This window comes from Chenopodium quinoa, unplaced genomic scaffold (genome assembly GCF_001683475.1).
Source record: "Chenopodium quinoa cultivar QQ74 unplaced genomic scaffold, ASM168347v1, whole genome shotgun sequence".
Taxonomy (NCBI): Eukaryota; Viridiplantae; Streptophyta; class Magnoliopsida; order Caryophyllales; family Amaranthaceae; genus Chenopodium; species Chenopodium quinoa.
This window is the reverse complement of record NW_018744066.1, coordinates 1,442,804-1,459,537: the sequence shown is the minus strand read 5'-3', so window position 1 is coordinate 1,459,537 and position 16,734 is coordinate 1,442,804.

Genomic DNA, 16,734 nt, shown 5'->3' with positions numbered 1-16,734 from the left:
ATAATTTATACTCAATATACTTTATTAATATTATACATTAATAAATATATACAGAGTAGATTGCTAACCTTTGTGAATTGGTATATGTGTAAATTTGAATGTGTGAATTATTGTATAATGAAGAGATTAGTTATGAATTAATTTAACGCGTTTAGAATTTTAGATAAGTATTTGGAAATTTGGATATCAACTATTTTAATATTGACTCATATAATTGTACTTGATTACTCAATTTAAATTACCCTATTTGGAAGCTGAACTTTTAATGAAGTTGTTTGACACGATTTAATCAGAATCTAGTGAGTAGCTCGGACGATGTCCTGGGTTGCTACTTTTGTAATCGTGCCATTGAAGTATTTTTTTAAGGATTTTGAAATTTGAAATCGATATTTATTGAATTTTTAAAAAAAAATTCATGTGGTTGACACTTATATACATTTCGATCTTTTACATATTTATAACATGCTTGATAATAGACTAAGATGGTTAAATAGCCAACTTTGTTATAATTGATTGGATGTTCGAATCCCCTTAACCTTATATTAATAAATGAAGTAATATGGGTTGCTTAGGTTATGTGGTATAACGATTAAGGGCATGTTCCGATTTACGGGACGTTATATACTTATATTACCTCCGTATTTCTTTTATTGCACCATAAGGACTTTTACACTATTCACTGAATCTTCTTTGACCATCTTTTGTAATTTATCCATTAGGAAAAATATAGTCATGTGTGATCTAGTTACATTCGTCTCGAAATCTACTTATTGAATATCAATTTTTTATAATTTTTACAAAAGTAAAATTAAAGATATTAATAGTCAAAGTAATGCAATGACAAGCGTGAAACCCTTTATGATGCAATAAAAAAAGAACATAAGAAGTATTAGTATAGATTGATAGCAATGGATTTTTTTTTTGAAATAAAATTGATTCATAAATAAGTCATACGACATTTACAAAGAGATTTAGATCTAATAAATACATAATAATTGAATCAAATAAAAATATTCTGTAAGCAAAGCTACGATCATTGTTACAAATAGTACATTCTTCATACCCTCTTTCATATCGCTATGATTTACAGCCTTCTTCGGCGAGGGGGTCTATCGATCTGTTGTAGCCGTGCAGAAAATTTCCGTCTGATTCGTTCGATTGTTGTCGAAATATTAATCTCTTTTTCAATCCCGCACAAAATTTTACCCATGAAACAAATATATAGCAATCCATGAAATAAAAAGGCAAATCCTCCTTCAAAATAGAGAAGAAAAACCCGGTCTTTTGAAGGATCCAAATCCTCCTAAAGAGGAAGAAAAACCCTGTCTTTCGAGGGAGAAATATTCCTCCTAAAAGAGAAAGAATTATTATAAACCTAAAACAAGAAAAAAAAAAAGTACAAAAGAAACAACGATTGGGGCTTTCCACCGATTAATCCGATGGAAGCCCCTACAAAATTCAACGATAGCAATGGATTTAATACTCTATAATGTTTAGCCTATTTATTATACTTATAAGTTATAATCTTATATGCAATTAAGCCAAAATCTTACCAAACCAACCTAAGCCACATCATCATCACAAGCTGACAATATTTGTTTATCTAGAAACAAAAATTTTATTTCTAAAGCTCAATATACTTGTTTCATCAACACGTAATATTAATAGAGTACCTAAAAAACACGTATAATATTAATTATTTGTAGCCTATGTTTTCTTTTTCTTTGGAGTGTTCGATTTTATTATAGCTAGGTACTTCAAAACTATGGTATCAAACTTAGGGCCTGTTCTCATATACTGAACTGAATTGAAATCAACTGAACTGAACTGAATATTTTATAAGAGAAGGAAATTAGGAGCTGAACTGAACTGAACTGAACTGAGTTGAGCTGAAATGAACTGAATTGAACTAAACTAAACTGAAAATAAACGTATGAGAACATGCCCTTAATATTATGATTATGATTATGGTTTATGAAGCACTAATTGGCACGTGGGAACTTAATGTTAAGGGATGAAGCGTGTGAGAATGAGTTGGAGTTTGGTGATTATAGGAATGAATGGCACATGCATGAAAACCCAATTATAGGGGTTGCTTTTCTTGAAGAAGATGCTACTTTATGATTCGAATCCTTGACTAATCTTCAATCACATACATTCCTGTCATCAATCATCATTGTTGTTTTCCCTCGTATGAATAATAGAGAACCTTCTTATTCCCTATGTTGTTTAGGTTTCTTAGTACGAAGTATGTAATTATCTACTTGTATAGTTGTATTATTACATAATATGTAGTATGAATTAATTAATATGTTCTCAAATTCCATTTACATTATTCACTAATCACTATATATATCATTTATCAATTTTTCGTGATTTATACGTTAACGCGAATATATTTATATGAGATGGTATTAGACCTTTCATGATACGTACTTTCAAGATATTAGAAATTTATACTTGACTAATTTACTTATTTGTAATTAAAATAAGGTTCTAATTCATTTAGCTTATTTAAAATTATTTCATTAGAAATAAGTTTAGATAAAGAATTAAAATAAAATAAGTGTATATATATATATATATATATATATATATATATATATATATATATATATATATAGCCTTTATTTGAAAACAGATGGAGTATAGAAGGTGATATTAAAAAATATATACCGACATACATACATTGAAACTAATTAACACCTAACAAAATGAAAATTGTACAGTGGTCGTTTGAAATATGACTATCATAATATTTTAATAATTATATAGTTCATAATTAACGTATTTTTATCCAAGTAATTAATTACACAACTCTATTTTTTCTATAAAATATTATATCACATTTTTTTAATTTATCAAATTTTTAGTTTTATTTATGTAATTTTTATTCTTATTTTATAGTTTCTCGAAAAAATATTTATTTTAAGTTTGATTGAAATTTTCAAAAATTATATTTGCATTGTAGAAATTAGAATACTAATTGTGTCCAATTTATAGTGTGAAAAAATGAATCGCCCATATTATTTATCATTAAAATAATAAGGTAGTCATATTTCAAACGACCACTATAGAAACATCAATCAAAATATAATTTATGATTACTTTCAACACTATAATTATTATAGGGGTTATTGGGTTATTTTGATATGAAAATCTATAAAGAATAAAATCTACTCGATACAAGTAAATTAAAGTGCTAGTCCCTTCTTGTCACATATTAATATGCAATCAAATGCCAAAGTTACAACTAACTGGGCAACTCCATCTCTAACGTGAGAGTTTAGACGGTTACATTTGGGCTAATAAAGTATTCCATATTTTTATTTATCTGATAATAAATACACCCAAATATATAAAAGAAATTTCACGGCTCGGAAGCTCATTTTATCTTCAAAAGTCCTAATGAACAAATCATCAAGATTCAAGACCTACCGCCAAATGACACTACTATTAATCTATTATATGACAGTTAAAGGAAGGTCTAAGGAAGACTACATAACTGCTTAAAAGTGCCTAATATAGATTGATAATTGCTTACTGTAAATAATAATAGATTGATTAGTGTGACGTTCTTAAGGTCCCACTAAATTGTCATTTGTCAATGATAGTCTAATTCTACAAGTCACAAATTAAATTTTTAATTAAAGCAAATCCAATGCTAAATTGCCAGCAATGCAAGTCAACAACTACATATACACATCAGTTGATTAATAAGTATTTGTCACCCACTAATCCACTATGTACATATATACTTCGTATCTTCAAAAGATGAAGCTTGAAATATATAACTAGTTCATTATTAGATGTGTACAATAATTAGCTGCTACGAAGTTTATTGTAGTGTAACTTCTGGCATTTTGTCTTCTTTGATTTGTGATTATTGTTTTTTTTAATGCATTAAAACACAATATGATAACTTGATTAAACTTGTAAGTATGTACTTCTTCCGTTTTTTAAAAAATTATCGTATTTATCTTAAGGAATGTTTTGAATTAAATTATTTTCATAATAACACTTTCGGTAGCTTATAAAATATGAATGCATCGATAATACTACTCTATAGTCTACACACCTTTTTTTTAATAATTTTTTTTTACGTGTTTTCTCTTATCTCGCACTTATATTTCTATAATATTAACTTTTAAATATTTTTGGTGTTACATTATTAAATATATTAATGGTCAAAACAGTGAATTAATACGTGTCACTTAAACTGATACACTTATTCTATTATTCATATATGGGAGTATCAAACTAAGGAATATTACATTATTACCATTCATACAAACAATTTTAAGAACAAAACAAATCTAAAAATAGCCCTATGTTTTAATACAAGAAAATTTACGTATAAAGTATATTAAGAGAGATGGACAGCTGGCAAAATAGTCACTCTCAGAAGAGTCAAGGTCAATGAATTAAGGAAGTGGGGAATATGCTAAGAGCAATTGGGTACATAGCTAAGGAATGCGCTGTCAATATGCTGTTTTTCTTAAACATGCACTATACATAACATGCTACTTTGCTGCTGCCGTTGCTTTCAGACCATGCTCATACTAACCTCTAATCATTGGCGATTTTTTATAGATCGCTTGTCAAACTTCAATTGGTTTATCAAATGAATTGCAATTTGCAGCATCCTTACATAATTACAAATGTTAAGTAGCTTTCCAAACTTCTTAGAACAAGTGATATAATAGAGGTAGCAATTACATATGTTTGTCAATTACTCAAGTTCATTACATACGTTAATTGCAAACTGACACGGTATAAAAAATTCAATGTGTGTTCAATATATTGTGAAACTTTAGAAATTTTCTCTTTTTTCTTTTACACATCTATATTTGTCATAATAGTTAAAAAGATATTTAACGAGCCATATACCTAGTTTATGAGCCCATAGTTCATCGTATCTAGGGTTGAATATGGTTCTAACTACTAAGTATGCTGATCATATGAATTAAAAGTTAAACAAAGATTTTGACCTTTTGAGAGACTATGCTAGCAAATAGAGTCTATTTTTGTTTACTATGGTTTTAATTGAAGGTCAAGTTATGTTTATATCTTAAAATTAACTTTTTTTTTTTTGAAGGAATCTTTAAATTAACTTGTAAATTACAAGTTTATGAAAATTTGGTATGATTTGATAAAAAGGCTCTAATCATTGAAGCCCTTTTGCCTACACAATGTAAGTTAGCCCTAGTTAGGCCGTTGGATGCAACATTGTTTGTTTGGTTTTCAATTCCATTATTTGGCCAACATCAATATTGGTGTGTATACATATATAAATATAAGTATAAATATATATATATATATATATATATATATATATATATATATATATATATATATATATATATATATATATATATATATATATGAGACTATGCTAGCAAATAGAGTCTATTTTTGTTTACTATGGTTTTAATTGAAGGTCAAGTTATGTTTATATATTAAAATTAACGTTTTTTTTTAAAGGAATCTTTAAATTAACTTGTAAATTACAAGTTTATGAAAATTTGGTATGATTTGATAAAAAGGCTCTAATCATTGAAGCCCTTTTGCCTACACAATGTAAGTAAGCCCTAGTTAGGCCGTTGGATGCAACATTGTTTGTTTGGTTTTCAGTTCCATTATTTGGCCAACATCAATATTGGTGTGTGTGTTTATATATATATATTATTAATTTTTTTTTGAATGGAAAAAGTCATTATAAATAAAGAAAATTTTATAGTTGGATAATAATAATGATGCAATTATTCAACTTTCTTCTGGTGCTAATTATGTTGGTCTTTAATCACAAAGAATGACATTTTCAAGTAAAAAGGAAATAATGATTCTACATAAAGTGCTTTAGGCTTTATACAATCTTACAAATCACAATCTCCACTAGTACAAGTTAAATGTAATTCCAACTTTTGCTCATTTGCTATGAACCATGCAACTAAATGCAAGTTAGATGTAATAACATAAGTTATTTTTTTTGCTGATGTTGAACCTAATGTATAAATAGTGTAACGTGCCAAGTGAATCAAAATATTATCTGCTATTTTCTTATTAATTACACTTCCCTTTGGTTTATTTTTTCTAATTTCTTTCGATCATCAATTTTGTTTAATTTTTTTATATTTTAATATGGGTTTATTATCACGGTTAATTTTTTTTGTTCAATCTGTTAATTTAATTTGACCAAAATCTTTAATTCTCTTAGGTTTCTTTTTCTCTGATTTTATACGAATTTAATTTTTTTTTCTAAAATTCTAATATGGATTTATTCATTTTGCAGTTGGCCAGCTGACGGTGATAGCAGTGACATCGGTGACATCATTGATATCATTGATGAGTAAACCCTTAATCACACTCTAATTTTTGTGGCATTTTTATGTCTAAATAGATTTTTTAACAGCTATTAATTGTTTCTGAACCCCTAGAATCAATCTCTTACTCTTGAAAGTACACTAGAATGAGAGGAGAGAAAATGTGACATCAAATATACCCTCTATCCGGGCATAAACATATTTTTTTTTTGATGTGATCCAGTGACAAACTTTCTTGATATTAAGATTAAGGTCTATGTTTAATTTATTGCTTAGCAATTTGTAATTTTTTTTCACCTTAACAAAATTAATATTCAATTTGGATATATATCAAAATTTTTAATAGGAAATCTATTTTAAAAGTGAATCAAACAGTATATAATGAGAAATAAAATTCGTTTTAAGAATGAACCAAAAATGTTGATGTTAATATGGAGTTATGATTTTATGAATCCATGTCTTCTTTGTTAGTACTTTACTGAATTAAACAAATTTTTATTGTTTTTTTTATCAGCAACATTTCTCGAAATTAGCATCGTGTACAACCTCTATTGTATGTTTCTCACTTTAATAAATTTTTTATTTTATAAGTAATTATTTTATTATTGGTTGATTGACATAATTTTTTGGGGGATTTTTTATTTTTTCATTATAGTCGAAACTACATGTTATTACCTGCGAGAGGCGATAGGTCGGAGGTTTTAGAACACCATTTTTGTATGGATGTTGAACGTGCTTTGAGAGTATATAATAGTGAAAACGCAATTTTTCTTCTCTTATTCTGATTTTTTTTTTTTTATTTTATATATATATATATATTTATTTAATGTTGTATCGAGAGATTTTTCGCATTTGCTTCATATAATGATACAAATGATATTCATTGTTGCAAGCTTAATTTTGTAAATATGTGCAATGTTTAGGTTCTAGAAGTAATTTTAGAGTCAACATTTACGGATTTTATCACCGATACTAATCTAGTAGCAATATTATATTAAGCAAAATAATATCTTAACATATTATATATTAATTATTCGTCAATTAACAAATTACGTGAAAACAATTCGTTAATAAACAAATTACGTTAAATCATATATATAATTTGATGCAACAAATCATCATTATCATAATAATATTCTCATCAATCATAATAATATTCATATCTAATACAGCCGTTATTGCTCCGAATAACAGCGTGCAAAATATCCTTGCAATCTGCATCATACGAAAGTAATGATGATATTCATTGCTGCAAGATTGATTTTGTTGGTATGGTTAACAAATTTATTTTATAACCAATGTAATACTAGCATATATTTTCACTTTTTGAAACTTATTCTAATTGAAAAGTTAAAATGTTTTCTTTTATCTTTTTGCAGATGATGAAAACCCTGAAATTCAGCATTGTGAACATATAAGTTGCTCAGAATGCGCTGGAAGATATGGTTGAAACGAGTGATAAGGATTAATGAGTTACAATGTTTATGTTTTAGACTTAATTTTATAGTTAACATTTAAGTTTTTATCATTTTAAGATGTATTAACGTAGTTGTTTAGATTTTGTCTTAAGCTTTTATAAACTTTTAATGAATGTTGCACTTATGTTGTCAATACTACATATGTTAAATAACATGTATAGTGTACAAAATGGTCTTACATAATTTACACAGTGACACTGAGTGACACACATGTCACAAGATTAATTGCAATATAAAAACGAGAGACATCTTTAAGACATATATATTGGATTCAGACAACAGGGATGACCGGATGATGTATAGGCTCACTGATTACATACTTACATCACCTTTCCCCTTTCACAGCAAGAACAATCCATCAAAATATCTGTCATTACCATATCTCCGTATCAAATAATATTAAGAAAAAGGTGGACCAGAAATTGCTCTAAAAAACCTACCAAATAGGCATTAAATCAAAGGAAAAGTTAATTATCACTACTTTAAGGGTACATGCACCAAGTTTTAGTGGTTGGGATAAAATCAGAGACATGATGCTGTTATCAACCAGTACAAGAGCACACTTGGTTAACACATTATTAATAATGATAAAATCGGAGATATGATATTGTTATCAACTAGTGAAATTCGGTCTGTTTTAGCTCGCCCAAACCTGTATTTCGTGCAAAGTGTACTCATTGACCTACTACATTTAACCCTTGCAATAATAAAAGTACGGTGATTATAACGCTATTAAAGGCAAGACAAAGTTACAAGTTTAGAGCAATATCAAGCTTGAGGTATTTCTCTTTTGCCACTCTCTGAGTGTGGCCTAGTAGGTAGGGCTGAACATGGTCTGGTTTGGTGCGGTTTGAGTATAAACCAAACCAAACCGCAAAATACGGTTTGGTCAATTTTCCAAACCAAACCAAACCATATTAATATTGAAACCAAACCAAACCAAACCGTAATAATGCGGTTTGGTTTACGGTTTATGATGAGACGACATTTTTTCCTAAAAATTGTCAAATATTAATAAATTTATAATAAAGTTCAAATAATTAGCCCAAACATATAAAGTTATACTACAAAGTTTTAATAAAAATAACAACCAACTAATCAAGTGCTAACACAATAACACATAATAAAAATAATACATAACAAATTAATAGTGGAAAAAAACATAATACATTTGTCCAAAAAAAAATTCATACTACATTATAGTTTTTAATAATTGGCAGCAACTTGACAACATCAGGGCTACATTATGCGATATCAATGATTGCCGGAGCTAACTGATCTTGGAGTATAGTAGTATACAGAATTACTGACAGTCTTCTAATGATTTTTCATTTTTTTATTAATTTTTTTAAAAAATATATAATAACTATTTTAATTTTTATAAATATTATATAAATATTAAAATACGGTTTACTGGTTTACAGTTTGGTTTGGTTTATAATTTTTTAAAAACCAAACCAAACCAAACCGCAAACCGTATTTCCCAAAAAATCGAAACCAAACCGTATTTTTCCAAACCGTAAACCAAACCAAACCGCTAAAATGCGGTTTGGTCTGGTTTGGTTACGGTCCAGACCAAACTCTGTACATCCCTACTAGTAGGAGAGGGCCAAAACACACAAATGACCACTCATTTCCTGAACTCTTACTGATCCAAAGATTGGTTCAGCAGGCCTAGCTTATACAGGAAAGGTTGCTAACATCTAACAAAGAGTTTGTTTCAGATGTAATTCCAAAAATCCTAGAATATTTCAAATTGAAACGGTTCCTCTTAAACATATCACAGAAGTGAGGTCTTAAAACATTATTTCATGTACATTTTTTGTTTTGACGGGTCATTCATGTACATAATTCAATATAAAAAAATAAAAAAAATAAAAAGAAAAGAAAAGTAGAAGCATGTCATTATGAATTTATGATAATCAAGTAATCAACTTACAATATATTTAAGCAGGAAGTCAAAAGCAACTCCTTAATACAGAAGTTAAATAAGTCCCTAATAGACAGCTAGTTCTGATACAGTGATACAGCTAGTTCGATTCTACAAAATGATAAAATTGGCTTTAATATGTAAATAATGACTACATACGTAATTTTCAAGCAATGAGAATGATAATATTATATATTGTTGATAGCATAATATCGACCATACAAACATAAAATAGTTTTAGAAGTAATTTCGCACGCGCATAACTCAAACAGTACACTATTGACTATAAAGTCAGATTATTGGTACACATTCTTAACCATGAGAGTACGAGACAATTGTTGTTAAATTATGAAAAAAATAACATCATTTACTCGTAAAATTGTTTCCCCTAATAAAAAATCCAATGACAATTGAAATCTAAGTGTCATGTTAGTTCATTTTAACGAGATAACTAAAGAATAACAACTACAACTAACAAACTCATGTTATAAAAGTGTTTTTTATATGCCGGAAGTTGAGACATAAGACTATTATGCCCACAAAATTAAATGGTTGGATACAATTTCAGAAGTTATTTAAATTGATGTTTCATAAGCTTTATTATGGTTTATTTGAATAATATATAAGTCATTGACTAAAGTAGTTAGGCTCAAGCACTCAGCTATGACACCCTTACACTCTTTAGGCTATAACATAAAATAAATAAATGATATGGGAACGGGACCAATAATACTGTTAGAATGTAGACCTCAATAGCTTTCCAACGATATATTATAAGTCTAATTCCAACTACGCAATAAAAAATTATGGGTTTCAGAAAATTAGACTTTTTACAGGTATGCAAGCTAAGAGGTTTTCTCACGTCAATCGTAACCCTTAGGCGTATGGATTTGTCAATGCCCACCTTAGCTTCATTATCCATCTTCACGAAAACCCCTAATTTATTGCCAATTTTTTCAATATTAGCAACATTCAATCTTCCTTTGAGAGGGAGATTATAAACTCTGATCCACATTGGCAAATGAAATAATTGGCTATCCAAAGGTTTCACCAAATCTGTCGTCTCCCTCAAGATCAAAGCATGCCTATCAAAATGCCACGACTGTTCTTCTAACACCCTATTTTTGTCGCGCCAATGGTAAAATTGAAACAAGAACAAATTCTTGCCAATGTTCGTAATATCAACACCATGTTTAGGTTGCCAAACCGATTTAATTGTCGCAATGAAAGCATTGGTATTAATATTTCTATTCGTCCAAACCTTTCCTACTAGGGCAAGTTCAACCCTAGCATCATCATCAATCACCAGTATCGTCCCATTCTATTGCTTCATTTTGATCATCATTCGTCACGGTCTCCGAATTGCTACCATTAGACCCTTCCTTCTCCAACAATGATAGAACTTTAATTTTATCTCCCATAATTGGAAGAAATCATAGGAAAAACAAGAAAGATTGCTCGTAAGAAGCGATTAAACTCGATCAAGAATCGAGAAAAACCTTGAAAAACAGGAAAACCTAGCCCCAAGCGACTAGAAACAAACCCTCCCAAGGCAACACCTAGAGGGAACTATTATTAATTAAAGTTACTAACTAAAGATAAATAAAAAATCTCAGCGGTCTATTTTTTTAAAAAATTGTGATAGTCAAAAGTCATAAGAATAAAATAGACTTTTCATAAATGCAGCCAATTGTTTCCCAAGGCTCTGCGAATAAGGTTTTGTGAAATAGGTACTTCACATTTCCCATGTTCAGAGCATAATTAACAAAATACGAGTAAGGTTTTGTGAAATAGGTAGTAGTTCACATATCCCATGTGAATAACAGAGCATAATTAACAATAAGAGTACTCAAAAAGTTTGGCCATGGATATACTCGGTATCAAATTTCTCTCTCCCTCTCCTAAACAACAAATCCATGACCATTGACCAAGCATTACTAAGATAAGTCTATTGAAATTCAAGTGGCACAACTTGCATGATAATTCACAAAAAAGAAGTGACCCATTTACTGTATAAATGGAAAAGGGAAAGTGAAGGAAAAGGAATCTGTTCTGTTAACGACATTATTTGGCATGTTATTTTGCTGTATAAGGAAGATCTACGTGAACTTACATATTTACCCCTTATTTTACCCTTCAAAAGATGGATGTACCCCTAGATTTGCTTCCACAATCTGGCTGATCAACCCTATAAATACTCCTCCGTAATTCTCACAAAAAAAAAATACAAATACTCTTCCGTACTAAATTTCTATAAAAAAAACAAAAACAAAAAATCCATTGTTCACAATGATCTCTTCGGAATTGCTTTTTGATCTTCATCGAGCGCTCGACGATTCTAATGGCTGGCAAAGTGGAATTTTTGACAACGTTGATGGTGGAGTTTTTGACAACGTTGATGATGATTGCGTTTCAGAACGTATCATATCAAATATGAATCAACTGCAATTGAAGGAAGAGGAGGAGGAGGAGGAGAAGGAGAAGGAGGAAGATTACGAGTATGTCCCTCGTCTTGGTGGATTGACACTAACTCAATCCCCAAATGAATAAGATGATTTTGACCATTACATAAATTTTTGGGCCAAAATCAAATGTACTGACAATGTTCATGAGAGATTCTTCGCATCTGCTTCATATGATGATACAAATGATATTGTAAATATATAAATTGCTCGAAATATGCTCGAATATATATTTGAATGTTGATTCAAGTGAGAATGATTAATGAGCTGCAATGTTTATATTTTAAAAGTAATTTTAGAGTTAACATTTATGTCTTTTATCACTGATACTAATATAGTAACAATATTATATCAAGCAACATAATATCTTAACATATTATATATTAATTATTCGTTAATTAACAAATTACGTGAAAACAATTCGTTAATTAACAAATTACGTTAAATCATATATATAATTTGACGTAACAAATCATCATTATCATAATAATATTCTAATCAAAACATAATAATTTTCATATCTAATACAGACTTTATTGATTCGAATAACAGCGTCCAAAATATTCTTACAATTGGTTAGTAAGAGATGAGTTAAAACTCTACATCTGCATCCCTCCAATATAAACGATTGTGGATTTCAATAAATGGGCATAGAGCGTGATGAGCACAAGTGACTGAGATTAAAAAAGATTGAAAATAAATTAGTAACCAAATTTTTAACTATTAATTCTTCAAACTATTAACAAAAATGAAATTAAAAATTATACACTACTTTTTAAATTGGACGAATATTGATCACGAAATTCTTGATAACAATGACGTTCTTGAGCGTATTTCTGCAACCAAGTGAACAATATTATCGAAACTATTGTGACATCAAACAATGGATCATCAAAACATCGTGTTTCTTCACGAAATAAATCGCATAAAAAATAAACATCATCGTAGATTTGCATTTCCTTAAATTAATATTCGAACCCTAAATACTCAATTTGAAATCGCATTTCTCTCCCTTTTGATTGAAATTATGCTTTCAATATTAGTTTCTTATTGTTTTTCTCTTTCACTATTTGTTAGAGTGATGTGCGATTTTCCCAATTTTGTAAAATAGCCCCACGCTTTGAATGTATAGTGAATGATTTTGACTCTATATTATATACTTCCTTCGTTCTGTTAATATTGCAACAAGGAGGAAATTACGCATCCCAAAACACATTTCATATGCTAAATATCTATAATTGTGTAAGAGTAAAAATTATAAAAAGTTGATATTGTGAAAGTATTTTATGAGACGAATCCAATAAGATCCCAATTGACTGTATTTTGCTTAACGTATAAATCATATTATATGGTCAAACAAGAGTGATGAATAGTGCAAAAAGTCCGTTGTTGCAATATTAATAGAACGGAGGAAGTAGTATATACTCATTTCACTATTATTACTTGTATGTCTTACTACATGTAGGACGTACATTTTATATAAGTGTCACATTAAATATTTACGGGTTAAAGTCAAAGTATTGACTCTTGTTTATTTGACTTTTAATTAAAATTAATTATTTTGGATGAAATAACTTAAATTATCCCATATTAATTAGTGTTATATTATTGTCAAGCTCAACATCCAATACACAAGATCTCTCTCCACTCCATTTGGGAAGAGACAAAAACCTAGAGATCGAAGGAAACAAGGATATCAAAATACCGAAAACCGAAGCCTAAACACGAATGAAAGAAGAACTTCAAACCATCAAACACATCATAAGTTCGGTCCTCTCGATCCTCTACATCAAATAGTCATTGATCGAGATCAAGCCTCAGCGGCCTTCAATCAAGAATTCAAGTTAAAGGTCTACATCAACAACTAGGTCTTTATCAACATAAGTCAAAGTTCTGCATCAAATCTTCGATCAAGATCAAGCTTCTACGGCCCTCGGTCAAGAAAGTCAATCCGTGAATTATGTCAAAATCAAAGTGGAGATCGAACCAGAGGATCAAATTAGAGATGGTACCCAAAATTATCCAATTAATAAAATTAACACTTTGTTGCATTTGCTTTGAATCTATATTATTTGCAGATTTAAAATTTGTGTTTACACTGCCTAAGGTTAAAAGTTCATGTTTTTGGTGGTTATATTATTCGTATTATTTTGATAAGAATTGATAAGAAAAAGGTAAATTTAATCAATGGGTGAATATTGGATGTATAGAATTGTATGATTATGTGGGCCAAGTATTTGCTAAAAATTAATTGTCACACAAGTGAATTAGTTTTTGGTGGTTATATCATGACAAAGATGATGACGATGGAGAATGCTATAATGGAGACAAATTGGAAAATATCCTAAGTAGAAGGACAAAAAAGTGTAGAGATTGAAGAAATTTAATTAATAAGGAAATGAACAAAAGAGGTGAGATAAAATTTTGAATAGAGAAGAAAACAAAGTAGAGATTGTTAATAGAGGTTAGAAAGGCGGAGAGAGAGAGAGAGTTAAGATAAAAGAAAGGGAAAAAAACGCATGTTCATTTTTAAGTGCTATATGTACATATATATAGCTGTTGCAGTTAGCTTAGCTGCACTAGTGTGTAGCTATGAATTTGTGGAGAATCACTGTATACTTGCATAGAATTAGGTGGTTTCAGGTACAAGTTGGGCTAGGTTTTTCTATCAATAACTCCAGAGTGCGTTAGAGATTGTTAGCTATGATATGCGAAGTATGCAGTAGGTTACACAATATGGTTAAGAATCCATGGCTCCTCAACAAATACATGTGTGATAACATGTATTCATTATTTTGCATTATCCTATGTGGCCACCGGAAAAGACAAGTTTATGCTTGCTCAAATTATTTTATTTTATTATTTATTTATTTATTTAGGGGGGCTTGAACATAGAACAGGACTAGGAAAATTGGAGGGAGTAGTTCTATTGATCTATAGTTATTTTCTGTCTACAAATGAACCAATCTACAAACCTACAATACTAAGAATTAGTTTCTTTTCTTTTTTTTTTCTTTTGGTGAACACGTTGTTTATATCAATTAAATCTTATACGGTTATACCGTAGGTATTACTCCACTTAGATATCTGGGTATAACGTCGGTGTACATCATAAAACCAAGCCCAGATTCTATTAGCCCAAACCATTAAGCTACATAATAATTTGAATTATATAGCCCACACACACATACATACATACATACATACATACATATATACATACACACACACACACACACACACACACACACACACACACATATATATATATATATATTATATATATATATATATATATATATAGTATTTAAAAACACAAGCCACAAATTTTTCATATGACACATGACATCACAATTCACAAGTCACTATTCACCCCATATGCCACATGTCATCTCCCTTAATATTTATTTTTAAGTCTTTATGCATTATACAATTTGAAAATTCAAGGAAGAAAATGAAGTGTTTCATTTCCACCATAATAAAATAATGTTTTAATTAATACACACTACATAAACATATAAATTATAATAAAAATTGTCTTTCCATCTCCTAGCTAGACTTTAAATATAATTTAAAATAATGTCATTTTATATCCCACAATCTTCACGTGTATATATCTAACTAAATTCATTCATCTTCTTTCACGGTTCTACCCTCTTTCTTTTTTTATTTTAAGTTTAGAAATGAAACAATCTTCCTACATATGAAAATAATTAACCCAAGTAACAACCCGTGTATTAAACAGGCCAAAAGGCTAGTATATATATATATATATATATATATATATATATATATATATATATATATATATATTAAAACTCGCGGCAAGACATGATGTTTTGCCATGTGTCAACAATTTTGTCATTTGGCATATGATGTGTCGTCGCCAAATCTTACCATAGCATTAATTATTGAAAAACTCTATGCATTAAGTTTCATGTATTAATGTTAATTTTAATTGATAAACTCTTCATATGCATGACAATTTCCCTTGAATTGGACTAAAACTCCTTAATAATTACATAATAATAAAGTTTGTAAGAAATTAAACATTACTCCATTTTTATTTTGTGCATTAACTCATAAAATTGTAATCATAGAGTAAAAGATTTTTGTGCATTATGGAGTAGTATATATTTTGACATCAAATTTATAAAGATTTGATTTATCATATATTTTTATGATTTTAATGTAAAAAAATTGCCAATAACTAGTATATATATTAAAACTCAATGGCAAAACATGAGGCCGCCACGTGTCATCATGACTAGGCAGATGATGTGGCACTATATCATAGTTGGACTCCAATGTTTTGGTCTTTGGATTCTCTCACTTAATTTCTTGAGTAATTCTTATAGCCCCCAATTTAAGAGAATATTTTAGGTGATTAAACGCCACCATTATTCTCTTGATAAAAACCCTCATAACCCTTCATTTAAAAGGATGTTTAAGATGTTTATTCACCTCTCCTTTGATCCTTGAGATTCTTGTTCTATGTTCTTTCATGTTTCTCTATAAATAGAAGAAGCCTTTTTTTTTTT